Source organism: Anneissia japonica, unplaced genomic scaffold, assembly GCF_011630105.1.
Source record: "Anneissia japonica isolate Jap-2015-1 unplaced genomic scaffold, ASM1163010v1 scaffold287835_len3118868_cov185, whole genome shotgun sequence".
Lineage (NCBI taxonomy): Eukaryota > Metazoa > Echinodermata > Crinoidea > Comatulida > Comatulidae > Anneissia > Anneissia japonica.
The window spans coordinates 1,187,172-1,200,136 of record NW_022737223.1 but is presented as its reverse complement, the minus strand read 5'-3'; positions in this window follow the sequence as shown (position 1 = coordinate 1,200,136).

The following is a 12,965-nucleotide window of genomic DNA, read 5'->3' as shown; positions in this document are numbered from 1 at the left end:
CATGTGGCATGTGGCGGATTTAGGGGGGGGGCGGGGGCATCTATTTTTTTCGTAAAAAATTTGTTTTGTAAAGCTTATCAGAAAATTACTATATACTAAATAGTAAAAATCAATCAAATACCAAATCAAAATGAAGTAAATAGAGAAATAAAGGAGATTCTTCCCCCCCCCCTTGCACCCCTGCCAGGAGCTCTTCCCTAAGACTCCCACTTAGTTTGCACATTCACGCCCCCCTCTTTCTTACCGGGCTGGATCCGTCCCAAATAAAACTGAGGCCTACCTAGATTGTTTTGCTGGGCTCAGGGGCATGTATGGGGTTGTAGCTGTGCCCTCAATATATGTTATAATTCAGGTTGATGTCTGATTAAAACTGTATAGGAAAGATACACAGTGTAGTGGGGTTTTTGTTATTGTTAAAATCAACAAGTGCGATAGTGATGCATTGCAGGTTAGTTTAATAGTTTGGATTTATTAATTCTTAGACTTTACATTAAAACATTGCTATGCAGGGGGTAATCCGTCATCATAATCCAAAATCCAGGTGCCTGGCTCGAACATTCTAATGAAATATGATGTCTGAAATAGACATCTACGATACAATAAATAAAGCAGTCAATTCATGATGGTGCAAGCTCAATTAAAATTCCAACATAAAATATAATTCATAAAGAATAGACTCATACATTGAATTGGAAATTTAAAAGATGCTTTGAAAACATATTTATTAATTTAATTAATTAGACTATCATTTAGTGAATCATTTCAGGTTTTATATTATATATATTATTTTCAAATATTAATATAATTTTATAAAATGTTTATATAATATTTATAATATTGTATTTATAGTATATTTATACTATGTTGCATTGTTTATGTAAAATGTATATTTTATTTAATTGGAAATTTTTTAATTGGAAATTTAAAAGATGCTTTGAAAACATATTTATTAATTTAATTAATTAGACTATCATTTAGTGAATCATTTCAGGTTTTATATTATATATATTATTTTCAAATGTTAATATAATTTTATAAAATGTTTATATAATATTTATAATATTGTATTTATAGTATATTTATACTATGTTGCATTGTTTATGTAAAATGTATATTTTATTTATTTTATATTGTATTTGTATTATGTTATTTAATAATTATTAATAACACAAGTGTTGTGTGTGGACCAATGACTTTTATTACATTTATTATATATTTACTAATTATTATTATAATTTATGTACAATGTTTTGAGTGTTATGAGTGGATATACGACTTTCCTATAATTTTGTGGCAAAATTAAATTTTTAAATGTGAAATCTCATTTCAGCAGTTCATATTTCCATAATAAGGTTTGGAAGGAAATCAAAGAAAATGAGAGGCCTGGATTGTAATTATTTTTTTTAAAGATTTAAGTGGCTGTCCAGTATTATATTAGCCATGTTATAATTCAGTTTGAGCCATCTGTTCATCATGTTGGAAAATGTATCACTCGTTGTCAGAGATTCAATCAAATAAAATCTATAAGAACTCTCACAAAATTCAATTAAAACAATTTAATTACTCATTTTAAAGGATCAAATACATTATCAATGTCTAAAAAGAAAAAGTGACAGTCAAACTCCTCTCCATTAAACAAATTTTATTCTTTAATTTCCAAGGTTACCATAAATTTTGTTAGATTAGATTTCAACAACTCTTTAAAAATCTGAATAAATTATAAAAATTTAAAATTAAATGCTGTATAAACTAGTACGCTGGACCCAGGGGCATAGAACCCCCCCTCCCAACCAAAAAAAAGCTTGTTCCCCAAGTCACCCCACTTCCTCCACCACTGGAAACATTTGAAAAAAACATATTACATATTACACTCAAGTAGTTAAAAATCATCTCATATCTCCTTATTTTGCGAACAAGCACTCCTTCACTTAATTATCGAGCTCCACTTCACTTTTTCAGTGGGGATTTGGCTGCCCCCTTTTTGGAAAGTGAAAAAAAAAAAACAAAAGAAGGAAAAGAAATGATTGATCGCACAACATGCCTCAGAAGTTAGTTCTAGGCATCTATTAAACAAACATTTCCCAGGCTCCCTGAGAGTAGTGTTCTCTCGATCGCTCCTGCTTTTTACTATAAACATTTACAAATTTATGCAAAGAATATAGAAGGAGGATTATTTTTGTTATTTCTTCATTATTAACGACGGGTGGTGGGTTCACTAAACAAGGTACGATAAAAGTGTTGCCTGAAGGAACATCAATCAGTATTCATCATTCCTCATAACTCTGTGGCATAGAATACAGCTTGGTGCTAATGCAATAGCAGTTCAATTGGAATTGTACTTAGCCTTATTTCTAATTTCAATATGTGTTTTATTTGATTAATTGAATTTAAACCATTGGTTGGTTACTAATACAGTAATGCATAAAGGCCTACTCAACATTGGAGAATCTTCTTTTTCAATGTAGTAATTGGTAGAGCATTTGGGATGCGGGCTTTCAAACTTGAGGTCGGTGTTCTCAATCTCTTAAGCCAGGCACCGGGCCAGGTACTCATTACGTTGTACGACCGTCGCACAACGCACAATGTGCAGCTTAGCTCATTCGGCTAATCTGGTGTGGTAGCCACTGTGTGTGCGCTGAACCGTGGAGATCTGTAGGTCCCCGGTTCAATACTCATCAGTGCCTCTACTTGTGTTTCAGCTGGAGGGCTGAAAATTACAATAGCGCACCGTCTTTCGGATGAGACGTTTAAGCTATTGGTCCCGTGTGCATTATGGCCCATGTGCATGTTAAAGAATGCAGTACACTCTTCGGAAAAGAGTAGGGGATTGTCTCCCGGTGTACTGCCCAATCACCACCAGAATGACCCCACTGGAAATAAGTCTTCTTCTAGACTTTCGTGGGCTATCCTTGGTGTTGACACCGAATAAATCTTGAGATAAACGACGCAACGCCGTCTGCTGATTTTCGATAGTAGTCTGAACGGATCTTCATTAAAAACGATCCCTTGCGCAGCGTCGTTGCATTGCGTTCTGCATAGAATTGCAGCGGCCGACCACCATCGTATGCAGTCAGTGTCAGGCTTTACTGTCAATTTCGCTTGCGTACTTGGGCAATGAATTGTCATCACCACACCTAGGAGTACAAGTGGGTGCCTAGTAACAATGGGGTAATAATGTAATGAAATTTGAGCATAGCCATGATGCACTACAGTATATACAAGGCGAACATATGATTATTATTATTAAATTAAATTTGAATGGCTCTGGTAAAACCAGCTCTTTGATGAGTATTTTTAGATTCTACGTAATTTCTTCTTTACAACAGTGTTTATTTGAATTAAATTGGTTGAGTATTGGTGAAGTTATGAATTTTTAATTCATTGGATATCAGCCATGTAGGATTTGAGAAAAGTGCTTCCAAAGATCCCAAAATAAATAATTTATCATTAAGATTTGTATATTTAAAATAATTTTAATATACTTTTCATTTAGATTTAGTAATTGATATTTTGCAGAAATGTTCTTCATTATATCTTCTTTTATAAAATGCAAAAACCTGAAAATGTTCAAAATATTGTTTATCAAATTTTTTCGTGCTTGTGCGAATATGGAAACTGCGAAAAACGGCGAGATTTGCTTGTGCCGGTCACAAATATCATTATTATTTGTATTTCATGAATATCAACATTTATTACAGTATTCATCAACTAAGTAATGAAATTAACTTTAATTTACTTTTAAGAAATGAACTAGTTACTCTGTTTATCATGTGCATCTGATTAATATAATTCAATGTTTGATTTGCGTAATTTGTATAGTTAAGTAACTCATTAATTTAACTTATTAGCTTTCCATTAAAAATTAGAACAAGTAGTTTCATCACCCTGTAACAGATGTAAAGCAATAATTTCTTGCATCTTGAAATCATACAAATAGGTTTGATGATTTTAATGATAAACTGGCAATACAATTCTGGCAGGTAGGATTTTCATAGCAAACCATTTTTTTTTTTCAATCTGGCAATTTATTGTTTTTACCCTTGTAAATGTGCAATTCAAATTATTACCATAATTTTTATTAGTTTTTGTAAATGTTGTGTTGGCAGTGTAACTTTAAATATTCATTTGTAGATTCAATGGAGGCACAGTCAGCTCAGGTCTCCCATAATTTTTTTTAATTGAAAAGATAGGGGAAATATAAAATTAGACATAAAAATAACCACATCATACCACAAGCCCACCATGGTGGAGCTAAGGTAGTCTAGACCCCATTTATAACATTCCTCCCCAATTCCCCCTTTTTTTTTCAAATTCCTGGACCTGCCCACTGATATGTGACCCTTAAATCATACTTCAGTTAGTTTGTACCCTAAAATAATAGTGCAATGTTCCAAATTACAGTATTGTGTACTTGTTTTGTGGGTGGGTAGGCGAGAGTTAAGGTGAATTATAGAAATCTGAACAATTATGTTAATTTTGAGCGGTTTGAAAGTCTAATTTCAATCTATAATTCCACCTAAAGTACCAACATTTTAACAAACTTTTTATTTATTTTTTATTACAGATGTCTCAAGGTCGAGCAATTTCAAGTTCAATTTCCGAACAAAGAAATCACGGAGAAGAAAAACAATCATTAGAAAAAAAATCCACAATCTGCATACTTTTATGTAATTTAAGTATTAATTTCAATCTTTGTTTCAGAAATTCTAATTGAGATTTCTGCATCGGAATAGTACTCTACATAAATATGCATTCTAGCTCGAGGTGGTTATCTCATATCTAGACTAAATTTGCAGTAAATAGTAATTTAAATTTATTCCCAATAGATTCTACTTTTTGAATAAATTATTTTTTCTGATAACCATAAATCATTGTTGTGTAATTTATTGTGCTTAGTTTAAGTGTGGTTGACAGCCTAACCCAGATCACAGACTGTGTGATAGGGAAATGAAACTCGGCCTGACCTTCAACTCTATATGTCTGGGTTTGACCTTGAATGTGGTATGTGCTTGACCTCTGCACATGTTTGACCTTGGAATGTGTTGTGTTTTCGAACTTGAATGTGCACTTAATCAGAATGTTCAAAAGTACTATTGTAATACTGATTACATTGTGAATAATAATTGTAATACACAAAATAATAATTAGAACTACATCAACAAAAGTAATGACAACAACACTAATATGAATAATATTAATAATAATACTGATTGTAATCATAATATTTATTATATTTAAATGAAATACAATGCTATTTTGTTGCATATGTGAATAATTACAACTAGCAACAGCAGAAACAAACAATAATAATATTAATTTTAAAATATTTCTAAACATAGTATGAATATTGGAATAATATAATGGCATTTGAATTGTATACCTGATCATTATTTATAATATTCAAATAAGACAAAAGTAATTTTATATATAACAATATTTTACTATATTGTTTCTATTTACTGGAAATTTCAGAACAAGTCAGCAATTGTTGAACAGGAAATAATATTAATAATTATATAAATAATAATATTAATATTGGAATGAAATACAATCCCATTTAGTGCTGTACCTGATCATCATTTATAATATTAAATTACAACAAAAGTAATTTGATAATTATAATATTTTACTATATTGTTTCTATATCAGGAAAATTTATTCATGGAACAATTCATCTATTGTTTAACAGCATTTATTCAGCTTCCTCCTTTTGTACCAATATTTTCCTGTCAAACTGTATTGTCATCTCTAAAATATGAATTAAAAAATATCAAATTAGATATGAAATAAATGTATAATTTTTGAATATTAAAAAAAAAAAATTCTGCAGTAATATTTACTCTCATTAAAATTCTTGTGCATTTTGATACTCAGCATTTGAATTTCAATTGTTAGCAGACGACGAGCATTACTCCCCCGGCAACGGAACTTTACAGTCGTCTGCTCTTCGGAGGCATATTTATCCAGGGATATCCGGTAGTATCTATTAGTATTTAGTGGTGAGCTAGGTAATAACTACTGATAACATAAGTTACAAATGAACTTGAAAGACGAATTGTATCATAAAATTTTAGAAATCTGATAAGATTATAGTTATTAGAGTCGTGAATTCTTGAGTCAAGTTTCATTTGAATATGACGTCCGTTCGATGACATACTTATAAAAAAACAACAATATGAGTGGAAGGCAATATTAACGTTTTTAATACAGAAGACAATGCAATAATTTTAAAACAGTGGAAAACATCATGGTTGTTGCTTTAAAACTATTGTAAACCATTGTATTCCTCAGAATGGAATTGTGGTTTGTTGATTGGTGTGCTCACCCTGTAATTCCAGGGTCCTATGTTCAAATCCTGTCAGTAAGCAGGCATTGGTCATTTACAAAATAAATATAAATTGTAATAAAAGATATATTCTATATAATATGATAGTTATCTCAGCACATTATTGGTCAGAAGTTGGACAATGTTGTAATAATAATAAATAATAATCAGATTTATAAAGCGCACAAATCCACTGCAGTAGTGCTCAAGGCGCTACAGGAAGGAACAAAAAATTACCATGAACCTAAAGCTACAAGAAAAGAAATGCCACACCATCATCGCACCGTTTTTTCCCGTTTGTACTGATTCAATATGTCTGTAAAACTCAGTCCAGATTATCAGGTTTCCTTTAACAAAAAAACTATAGTATGCCCATATGTAGTCATGATATGCCTATATATGGGCGTGATGTGATGTCATCATGACCATATTAGGCATGTCATATGTTTTTGTCAAATAAAATTTGATAGTCTGGACAGCACTTTAAGTCTGACGGCCAAAAATGTAATATTATGCGTAGAGTTAGTTATATGCACATAATAAAACTATATAAGCATCATATCATGTACAATTTTACTACTGTGATTTAATTGATGGTGTGCTATTGTTCACCGTTGAATGAGACAGAAATAAAATTAGCTGTACACGTGAAGAGGCATAACAACTCTATAAATATCATCATACGCTTTATCTACAATCTGAATATGTGCAATTAAGTTTTCTAGAAGTTTGTAATCTAAGTACAACTTACAGACAATGGACAGCGATGAGTGTTTTAGTTTAGTATTCGTCACAAGCCATTTAATACCTTTTTAATACAAGTTGTCAACATGCTTTAAACTCTATTATTACGTCTAATTAATCGGTTCTTTTAGAGATGTTCTATTGTCGCTCTCAATTATTTTGCGTTCATAATCATATCCGAATATCTGGCATTACCTTCATGAATGTAAAATGTTAAACCGTGGTGCTGTAACCAAAACAGTTACATGTAGTAAAAGTAAGTGGATATATTCTATTAAATACCCACTGTCAAATTCCTCTTTATGTTTTTTCTTTCATTTTCTATATACTGAGTCTCATACTTTTCTGTTTGTACTTTTGGTTCTGTTAATCCTCGCATTTCATATTTTCAAGTAAGACACGTACAGCCTCGGGACAAAGAGCTTTCCATTTCATTTCGGCTTTAAGCATCATTTGAACAAGCTATTTGGGGTCGTTGCTTCTTAGGCGACTTCTACAAACAAATTAATTTCGAATATGAGGCAAATATGTTACGTTCAGTGCTGAGTTGCTTCAGTTTCTATGAATTAATCAGCTTTATTGATTCTTACCACTGTTCTTTACTTATTACCTGAATAAATTTATTCACAAAATTATCAACATTGGTAATGTTAATCAAAGTAATGCATTTTTAAATATTCACAATCAACAAATAGAAATGTGCAAATTATCAAGCAATAATCAGTGGATTGACTTATGGAATGCAGAGATGTTGAAGATCAGGCTGGGGAGAAGAGATGAATAGTCTGCCATAGGTTAGGCTTTATAGTCTGCCACAAGTTGATAGCCTGCCACTTCAATGTGTTATAGTATGCCTTATGTTTTTAATGGTAATGGCACGATATAGATCACCTTACACAATATAATCGTTGTGTGTGTACAGTGTGTTACAGTGTGCCATATTTATTTTTTTTTACAGTGTGCTACCATGCTTTAGATTTTTGCTCTGTTATAGTCTGCCATATGTTTTTACAGCACGTGTGACAGTCTTCCATGGGTTAGACATAAAATCGTCTACCATGTTTTTAGAGTGTGTATACAATGTATTCCAGTGTGCCATATGTTTTTACAGCGTGTGACAGTCTGCCAGCATCCCACATGTTTTTAACTAGACTGACAGTGTGTTACAGTGTGTCACATGTTTTTGCAGTAGGTGCCATGATTAGATAGTTAATCATATGTTTTTACATACTGGTATGTAACACAGTATTTGATAGCCTGCCAAAGGCTGTTATTGTATGATATCTTACATAGGATGTTTCAAGATACATGTGAAAGATAAATTTATTGCAAAGTTTTGGAAAAATTACAATTATAGATTGTTAAAATTTGTCTGTTGTAGAATTTGATATATAGGCTGCTATACTATAGACTCTATAATGATGCTATAGTCTGCTATATAGCCTGCTATACTATAAAGGCCTTTTATGGATCTATTATAGTCTGCTATATAGTATAAATATTACAATAAGGTAGCCTACAGTTTGCTATAGTCTGCTATACTATAGTTTGTCATAGATTGTTAGTCCCTATGACAGCACCAACAGCTTAACATTCTATATGAAGGACAAGTAATATTAAGTCTGCACGAACTTAGTATGGTCTGCCTTCAGAACACAAACCACAGCATCAATTTTTATGCAAATAACATTTCCTTTAAGCAACAGCAGAAACTTTAATTAGATGAGATATTCTTCACAATACAAATGATGTACATTTCCTCTTAATTTTATTCCAGCTGGTTATTACTTAATGTAGAGATATAGATTGCATAAATATATGATTATCATTTAAATTAGAATTATTTTCCTGACATTGACATAGATGTGTGGTCTTCAACAGGCCTGCATTTCAATTCTAGCAAAGATTTATACTTTGGTAATTTGCAACATTTTTGGCCTTATAAAAATAGCATAATCATAATATTTAATTCATAAATTAAGCTCAAATATAACATTTATCAATTATTATAGTTAATTATTGTACAATAATTTACACCTCTCTTCCCTCTCTTCCACTCTTCCTCCTTTCGACTCACCCCATGTGACACTCTTACATCCCGTAAGTTTCTCAACCTTCTACCCCACAGCTCTCTCTTCCCAATACTGTTCAACCCATACCTCTTCCTCCTTCCATATCTTTCATTCTTCTCTCATACTTATGTCCCTCTATCTCGTAACCCTTTCTTCCTTCCCTCCTTATCTTTCTTCTACCCACAAATTTTTCTTCCCCTCCTCCTCGTATCCCTTCCCTCCATGCACACCCCACCCCTTCCCTCCCTCCTCTCATTTTTCTATTTCTTCTTCCCTCTATTTCTCACCACTCCCTCCTTCTCCTATATTTTCCTTCTTCCACCTATCATTCCACCCTTCTATTTATCACATACATTCAAATATTAATTTTACCCTCTCCTTCCTTCACCTCCCACCTCTTCCTCCTTCTGGCATAAATCAATGTGTAACATTTAATAAAGTAACTATGCCATCATTGCCTAAGTATGTAATATCAAATCAATCCCCTTCCCAGTTCAAATGTCTGAAATTGTGCTTTTACATGTCCCCACCAAAGTCTAAGATTCATTTTAATGTAATTTGCAATACAAATACCATTATCGACCGCATGCAACTACGGCATTAAGAGACTAGCTGCTAGATAATAAATCTTTCCTAAAATGTTTTAAACTTAATTAAATACAGTACATTGAAATTAAGAAATAGCTTTCCAAATTTAATGATATATGTCGGTGGCGAAATTTGTAAACCTCAAAAATTCTATTAAAAAAGTAAATTGCTCCTTTGATAGGATCAACTAAGTCACCAACTTAAAATGAGACAGTTTAAATTTTTGCATTTTTACAGAAAATCCTTAAATTGCTAACCAGACAATTTAAAGGTGTACTCAAATAATATAGGAACAGATATATATCTGTTAATTGTCAAGAAAAATATGTTCTCATTATCTGGTTGTATGCCCATATATAGTCATGAAGTGTCTATATATGGTCATGATGTGATGTCCTCATGAAAATATTTAGGCATTTCAGTTGAAAGCTAATACTGCAACTTTATGTTCAAGTTTTAACCATCCCAGCTATCAGTTTTTCTTTTTATTAAGTTGATGTTATTTAATAGATAAAAGTTAATTAAGAGTTTTATTTTTTATTCATACACTGGCAGTGAATCATGAAAAACAAAAAAAAAGTATTTGTGGTAACTCCATTGATGGTAAATTGAAAACATATTTCATATTTGTGTAGTTTAATCCACTGAATTGCTCTTATCTGAAATCACAGAAATGTTGTTTATTACCGTACTTGTCACAAAACAATCTTTTTCAATGATGTAATGATAAGCCTTTACAATAATATAATTATGATACTGGTCTGCAATGTGACTGATAACATTATGCAGTAGTAATAGCGTTTTGTCATTCCCAAAACAATAATAATAAAGTGAGTAACTAGTGAAATAAAAACATGATAAGGCCTATTATTATCATTAAATATCACAAGTAATCTTATCACTTATATTAACTAAATAATTGCTAATTAATTTATTTAACTACTTACTAATTGAATAACCTGTTGTTTTAGATCATTTATCATTCCCAAAACAATATTAATAAAGTTAGTAACTAGTGAAATAAAAATATGATAAGACCTGTTATTTTAATTTTAATTAAATATCACAAGTAAACTTATCACTTATATTAACTGATTAATTGCTAATTAATTTACTTAACTACTTACTAATTGAATAACCTGTTGTTTTAGATGATTAAGGATGATAAGATGATAATGATGATAATATTAACAATAATGATAATGTTAATGAGAATATTGACATTAATGATAATATTAAGACTTTGTACAATATGCTGTACACTTTCATACTTTTACTGATTTAGATCTACTGCCAGTAACAAATTCTATAAACCTTTTTAAAAATTAAATCAAAGAAGTCATCAACCCTTAGTAATATACAGATTAAAAAACAGCCTGATTTTGAAATCCAGACTTAATAAGTTCTTGAATGTATTATTGTACCAGCCAAATTGCTGGTCTCTGCAATGAAAACAGTAGAGGGAAAGTACTAATTGGTAGCAAAAATACATTTTTGCTTTAACTTTCAATTGAAACTAACATATATTCAGGTATTAAATTTTATTGTACTCTAACAAAGACATACTACACTTAAACATGATTAATTAATAGTTATAAAAATCAATCATTTTATGAAAGAGGTTCAGAAAGATTATTATGTGAGCATATGCCATTAATCAAATAGTATCTGAAAGAATAATATAATGAGATGCAGATATGTTATTTAATTAAATTAATTTCTGCATTTATTAACGAGTTAGAATTATAACTAAAACTCTGCTAATCACACCAGATGGCATGGAGTTTTTTTTTTATTGAAATGCGCTGTATACTGTCTGTGTACTGGAGTTAAAATCCAGTTTTAAACATAATTTGTGGACAATTAAACAAAGACATGTAGAAATAGCAGTGTAGTATCAAAGAGATAATAAATAAGTTCAAAAAATAAACACAAAAAAACAAAGGTAATCGAAAGTCATAAACACTGATCAAATTTTGATTTCATATCTTTCAGTTAATATTTCAGTTAAAATTTTAATAAATATTAATGAGTTGCTCCAATTGTTTTTTCGAGTTGGGAATATTGTGTGGGATGCAAGAGAAACAAGTGTGCTAAATAGAGAGTCGCTAGCAAATGAATGAAATTCAATCAATCATTAGTAGAAATCAGAACAACTTCGTAATCTCGCCACTATCGCTATTTTCAATTTGTAATTAAACATCAGATCGGTATGACCAGGTTTAATTTAAAATCAATTTCCTTATTAAAACTTGTGTAAATTGCAGACATTTCTGTATATATTATCAAACTAAATAGGTTATTCTAATTCATGAATTAAATTACGGTTCAAGTCATGAAGATGATTTTTTTTTTTTTTTTTTTTTCAATTATATCACCTACGAAATGTATATCATTCCACTTAAATGATAATATTAATATTCTGATAGTCTCAAATCGCTTAAAGGTTGAATAATATTGCGAATCTCATAGAGGCATTGACAATATTATTATCATTGATTCTGATGATGATGGTGATGATGATGATGATGATGATGATGATGATGATGGTGATGGTGATTATGATGATTGATGATGATGGAAGTAGATGAAAGAATGTGTCATTTATAGAGCATAACAATGACAAATGTATATACACCAGTATAATCTGAATAGTGGGTCTTACTTTGCAGTACATTAAACCTAAAATTATAATAATTAAATTCATTATAGTGCTAACCACAGATTGTTTGAAAAAACTAAGAAAATCTGCGGAACAGACTAGTAAAGAAAAAAAACCAACCCCAAAGTCCTCGCCTTTGGACCACCAGTACTGCACAGAAATACTAAAGTACTAAGATATATTGCGTTATAGAGGGCGCTGTAACGAAGATTTGGATTTAGTCCATAAAGATTTATAACATGAAGAATAAGTTTCCTCCATGGTTATATAATAAGAATAGGCCTACCTCTGATTCAGTCAGTGAGCTTACATTATATTGAATACCTGAAAAAACTGAGTCAATGTTTAGATCATGTTTTAACTGAAATCGTATGAATATATATATTATAGTGGGATAATCATGATGAAGATGATAGGCCTACACGAATCTTAATTATTTATTAATTCTCACATAACTAAAACTTGGCAACATCATCGCACCTTTAATGGAAATGTTTTTTATTTGTACATGGATGCAGACAACAAACTATAGAGGGCAGCAAACATTGTGTAATGACAATATAATATTAAGCAG